A 6,728-nucleotide genomic window follows, 5' to 3' on the forward strand; every position below is an offset into this window, starting at 1 on the left:
TGTTACATTCAAGTAAACAAGTTATGGAACTAAAACAAGATGTACTATTCATGAACCATCTACAAATATATTAATATTTTGTTTGATTCTGTCACATGAGAATATATGACACAAATCTCACAACGAATGAAACATGTAGGGGAAAAAACTACCACTGTCAAATATCAACAAGCGCCTACAAGATCAAGAGTTAGTTATACAACTAAGATCCCAGGCATATACACAACAAGGCAGATCAACATCTTCCTACTATAATCTCATTGCATGATGCTGCCCTTTATGCTATAACAACTAACACAATTGAACATGGCGCACTATCAATACAAAAGAAGAGGATATGTACTGAAGATGAAGAGAATGACAATGCTACCCTCAAGAGAATTAAGAAGGCTTAGAGAAATTTAAACCAAATGTAGTATTTATTTGCATTTTTATTTTTAGACTAGCATTATTTAGACTATTATTTTTAGACTAAGTATTTAGAAAATTACCATCAAGTATTTTAGTGACAATTATAATCAATAATGATTGCATTATCTTGCATTCATACACTTAAAATTATGTATTTAAATAAGCAAATTCAACATTCGATTATCTATGCATGAACAATTTCAATATAATCTTGCATTGATATACTTTAAAGTACTTATATAAAAAATAAAAAAAAAATAAAAAAACATTGGGCATTATCTCAATCGCGCAATGCGCGTGAAAAACTAGTAAATAAATAAGTGTTGTGGTCTGGTTTATGAGTACACATAAAATTCAAAACCCAAACATGCCTAGCGTAAAATGACGAGGTTTTTTGGGGAAGTTCTCTTTGGAAAAAGAGTAAAAGACAAAAAAAAAATAAAAAATAATGAGTGAACTTTGGAAGTGACGAGTATTTGCATTTTAATTTTAATAAATGCCTCGATCCTTGTTTCCTTCATGTTTTGCATCTGCATTGTGATAGAATATTTCTGAATTTGACTTAGGTTGCATTTAGTGAAATTTTCATATTTATTCTATTGAGTTTTTGTATATCTCGTATAAGGGGTACTAGCACACAACACATATTTCTTTATTTTTATTTGAACAGCATGATATTATAATAAAAGTTCTAGTCTAGTGTTTTATACATTTTTTGAGTTGACGTTACTTGGCATTCATGAGGCAAATAAATTTTAAAGGTCATTTGGGTAAAGCTTGATCTAATACTTGCTTTTATTTCAATTTCTTTTCTTGTTAATTAATAATGCATTTGCTTGAGGACAACTGGACAAACAACTAAATAAGTGTGGAAAATTTTGATAAGTACAATTTTTGTAATGTTTAATTGAATAATTGTTATAATTTAATAATGTTTTTCTATTGAATATTTACGCTTTTATCTAATATTTATAAATAGTAATAATATCACATATAATAATTACTTATAATAAAATAATAATAATAAGGGAAAATGACACTTTTTACCCCTGAGTTATATTTTTTCAGTTCGGAACATGAACCGTCCGTTCCGGTTCACGATTTTAATAAACTCTAAATATCGAATTTCGATTCTAAATTGTAATTGGAATATTTCGGTTTGGTTGCTATAGTGTTTCTTTAGTTTGAACCAAATTATGGTCATAATTTGTTGGAAAAAAAATAAATTAAATATTTAATTTAAGGGTAAATATGTCCATTTAACATTTCAGGGGGAAAAACAGTCACTTCAATAATTTAGGGGGAAATAATGCTATACGTATATAATTCAGGGGAAAAAATTGTCATTTTCTCTAATAATAATAATAATAATAATAATAATAATAATAATAGTTTAGTCAATACGTAGTATTAACAAATTAATTTGGGTTCTAATTGATTAAGGCTTTAAAATGTGAGAATTAGTTTTGCAGTGCATGTTGATTGTTGAAGCCCATTTTACAGTAGAATTAGAGTTTTAATATGATTAGCGTATTACGAGGACTCCATCGCAATTGGATCACGGCAGGGGATTTATTAGCAGAAACTCCAAACAAAGCACTGAGAGGGCGTTGAATTGGTCTCGTTTCTGTTCCGCATCCGAAAGAAATTGTTGCTAATTTTGTGATGAGTCCGATCACTGAGCGCTGAAATCTGATGAGAAGTCTAAACCGTAAGCATTATAAATAGAGGACAGAAGGCATCAAGTCGATCATCAATTCCTCCTCACCACGCTTGTTCCGGAGAATTCCGGGCAACATTTTGGTTCGTCGGAGTGTAGATTTTGTTCTACGACAAGAAACTCTCCATCAAATTAATTTTGGTTCACTTGGTGGCAGCGGCTAAATTTCATAAAGTTCTTCCTGGTTTTTGTTCTTTCTCTTCAATTCGTAATTTGTTTTAATCTTTTATTCCTAAATTGTGAGCACACTACTGTATTAATTATTCATTCCCTTCTTTACTCTCTTTAATTATTCATTTGATCTTTTGATTAGTGTTGAGAGATGGAGCATTGTGATTTAATTATTATTGCAAATTTCATAATTATGCACTGCTAGTTTTCTCTGGGAACATGAACAATAATACACTATGAAAGTTTTGCAGTAGTTATATTTTTAATGTTGTCAATTCAATTCTGTTTTATCTTACGCTTTAAACTGTGATTTGCATTTAAGTTATCTTAATATTTGATATTTGTTTTTAGTATTTTAAATTGTCAAACTCGTTATTTTAATTTGATATTTCCTTGTTGCTATATCATTTCGTTGTTATTTTATTATTATCTTTCCTATCTTGTTTTCTACTGCAATTTCGTTCAGTTAAGTCAATTCTGAGTATTGTTTGTTTCTGAACTTTAAATTAGTAATTATTTTCTATTTTACAAATTGCTTTGTTACATTTTCCAGAGCTTCATTGTTCTGGTTGGCTGCTGATTTATTTGCGATATTTCTTTCCTTGTTCTTTTAATTGCTCATTTATTTCTTGGTTTTCTACGTAGTATTTGGTTTAGTTATTTCAATTGATATTAAATTTTGAGTACTTTAAACATTTCATTTAATTATTTTTTAAGTTTAGTTGTTAAATTGCTTAGTATCAATTCCCTGTGGGTTCGACCCTTACTTTGCACACTATTGTTACAAATTGACTCATGCACTTGCGATAATATGTTGAAATTGTCCATCAATTTTTTTAGTTGTTGTAGTATAGTGGTGAGTATTCCCGCCTGTCACGCGGGTGACCCGGGTTCGATCCCCGACAACGGCACCAAAAATTGATGGACAATTTTAATATAGTCATCGCAAGTGCACGAATCAATTGTAGTGATAGTGTGCTTAAGCAAGGGTCGATCCCATAGAGAATTGGTACAATGCAATTTAACAACTAAACTAGAATAAAATTCCAAAGAAATTCAAATACAAAATAATTAAACCAAAACTCAAAGAAAAGCTAAGCTAATAAATTACCAGGAAGCCAGGAAGCAGATAAATTACCAGGTAGCAGCAAAATGAGATCAAGAAAGATTAACAATGGAAGATTGTACTAAAAACAATTAAGTGAAAATTAAAGTGAAAGAATGAAATTGTGAATAATTGATGCTAAACCTAAATTCTTTGGTAATCAAATGGTAGTAACTGAATATATTTTAACTCAAGAAAAGGAAAAGCAATACTTAAAAAGAATTAGTAACAAATGCTGCCACAACCATGATCCTAGAATGCTAGATTTATCATGCATATTTAAAGTTAGTCAACAAATGTAATAAAGCTTGGAATTTTAGCACTCTACTCAAGGCTCCACGCAGCAACACTTAAACAATTCATAAATTGAGGAAGTGACTCTGACAATTTAACAATGCAAATTAAATAATAAGGAAAAGAACCAGAGAGTATCTGCTAGGGAAATGAAGCCCTAGTCCGTAGAGACAATCTTAAAACTGCCCAGAAGGAATTACTCGCCTACGAAGCCGCTGCTAGAATTACTCACCGCTGCTGCCGGAAGACTTCTTCTTGTTGCGCCGAACGGAATCGCCGTTGCCACCGCCAAACACAAGAAACGGACTGCACCACCGCCGACCGGAAAAGCTCGGTACAACCGGAAAACCTCCGTGAATGGTTTCCGGGTGAAGAGATGTCGTCGAGATGGGGAGATTCGGCCTCCTTTTATACGGTTCAGCCCCCAACTACCGCTTCTCCTAACTCCCGCTGATCAACCGGATCGCCAAGACGACCGAGCCTCCTGCGAAAGTTCTGATTTTGATTTGTGGACTCCCATTTAAAAATAAATAAATAAATTCAGTTTCGATTCCTCTCAACAGCATTATTGTGGATATATAGTTATGAATTTGTGGATATTTAGTTCATTCATTGTGGATGTTTAGTTCATTCATTGTGAATATATTTAGTTCATTCGTTATGGATTTTGTGTTATTCATTGAGTGTAAATATATAGTTATGAACTTGTGAATATATAGTTATGAACTTGTGGATATATGATTTAAATTATGCACAAAAAAATGCTATTATCAAGAATCGAACCTGATTTTTTTTTTTAAAAAAAAAGTGAGACGCGCGTTTTTAGTCAAAACGACATCGTTTTTGCAATCGTGTGCACCATACGGTTGCACAACATAATTTGCGTTATAACGGGCTAATTAACCAACAATTTTCTTAACTAAACTAACTTAATAATAATACTAAAAGCCTAGACAAAACTAATTAATAAAATAAATAAAAGAATAAACAAAATTAACTAAAATTTGTAAATAAATTATAAAAGAAATTCGCATAAATTAACAATAGAAATAACATCTATCAGCTTAGACGGGTACTCTTTTCTTCTCATCCTCCGAAATTGTTACCGAGCGACTCGACTTCACATGGACCTTCATGCTTTTTCGAAGATCGGTGCTATGGGTGCCTGGTTTCCAGCGGGGTGGCTCACCTCCATTCTCTCTTCTCATCTCCTAGGACATCACATTTAGGACAATCGACTTCACGTACGCTTTTTTGAAGACAGTGCAGTGAAATTGTCCCAAATTCTAGTGAGATGGCTCACCTCGTTTCTTATTTCTAGGAGTGGCCATTTTTCTTGATCTTTGCCTCTTTCTCTTCTTCATTTCATACTTCAATTCCCTCATGCCTTTTACTCGGGATTTGGAAATTTGCTCTCAATTCTCACCAATAAGGCTCACCTTTTGCTCCACACCCTACCAAGATTAAGGGTGTGTTTGGTTCGCACATAGGAATCGAAATCGGAATGAGTATCAAATACTTGGTAATGGTAATGGGTTTTGGTGAAAGTATTTAACATGTTTGGTAGTAGGGTGGAATGGGAATGGTTACTAATAGGTAGTGCTTGAGAATGAATAAGGGAATGAAACCCTTATTTTATTTGGGTATGGGTTTTTCAATTGATGGGGTATTCGAAACCCATAGTAGTGTTCTAAAAACCTATCAACCAAACAACAACAATCACTTTCATACCCATTCCTATGGGCAAAACCCTCCAACCAAACACACCCTAAGTTCATTTCCGACCTTGCTTTTTATTATCTTTCCAACGTTGGAGAGTACACACACCCACTTCGAGAGATTCTTGACTAAGGTCCAAGCAAAATAAGAGGTAAATATCATGCAAGCATACAAAAGATATAAACTTAATGATTTCTATGCAAATCTCACTTGGTGTATGGAGGTAACTCCCTAAGGATACTCCAAGAATAAAAAACTTTTAAAACACATCACTAACACGTACACTTCCAAAATGATATAAGCAATAGCACACTCTCCAATATCAAACACAATTGTTAATCAAGCACCATTAGATCAATTAAGAAACACAAATCATTTAAGTACGAAGTGCGTCCTTTCCACACTTTAAAATAAACATTGTTCACGATGTTACTTTGAAGTTCAAGTGGAAAAAGAAAACAATAAAGGTCTTTAGCAAAAGTGCATGTCCCTTTCCACACTTTAGGATTTTTACTGGGACTTTGGTGCAAGAAAAACAAAAGAACAAACAATCCTTTGTGAATGACCATTCAAACATGTGCATATCAAAGCCATTTTTTTTTCCACACTTTAAAATTAGCAAGAGGGGTGCAAATAAAGTAGAACTTAAGGGATAGAGAATTGTCACCCAATGTAGTACATATCCCTTATCGGAAATATCATTTAACTTTGCCCCTTCTTAATGGAAAGCTTCACAACTTGTTAGTGGCATAAGAGCATAACCAAAAGAATAGCACATGTAATAAAGTAGGAAAGCTATCTACTAACTACTTATGAACTCACTTTTTCTCTTTTTTTTTTTTGTTTTTGTTTTTTTTTTTTTTTTTTTTTACTTTTTTTCTTCTTTCTTTTCTCATGGATAACAACAAACAAGACATTAAAGAAATGTAAAGCAAACGACTAATTCTAGACTCAACTCTCTTGAAGATTATGAAGTAAAAGATAACACTAAACTACCGTGCATCAAAGAGATAACATGCAAGAGCATAAATGGAAGCAATTAAAATAACAAGAAATTAAAATACGAGAATTTAAATGCAAGAATTTAAAGGTGCAAAAGTCTTAAAAGTAAACACAAGTGAAAATAAATCCAAGTCTAAATGTTTCATTGTTCGGGACCCATGAACTTATTCATATTCTTTCTTCCTTCGACTCCAGTCATGTTGGAATGGCTTACATCATCACTCGTCACCGGCCCCCGTGTGGACACCGCCAAAGACGCTGCCGCCTACCGGAGGGTTGTCCTTGGGCTCTCGCTAATAGGATTCT

General features: G+C 32.9%; 1 non-coding gene across 1 annotated transcript; it reads left to right on the top strand.

Annotated features, from left to right (window-relative positions):
* Positions 1 to 3,141: 3,141 nt before the first annotated feature.
* Positions 3,142 to 3,213, top strand: TRNAD-GUC. Its single transcript has one exon. It is a non-coding gene; the product is annotated as a tRNA-Asp (tRNA).
* The last annotated feature ends 3,515 nt before the right edge of the window (positions 3,214 to 6,728 follow it).

This window comes from Ipomoea nil, unplaced genomic scaffold (genome assembly GCF_001879475.1).
Source record: "Ipomoea nil cultivar Tokyo-kokei standard unplaced genomic scaffold, Asagao_1.1 scaffold0875, whole genome shotgun sequence".
NCBI classification, from domain to species: domain Eukaryota; kingdom Viridiplantae; phylum Streptophyta; class Magnoliopsida; order Solanales; family Convolvulaceae; genus Ipomoea; species Ipomoea nil.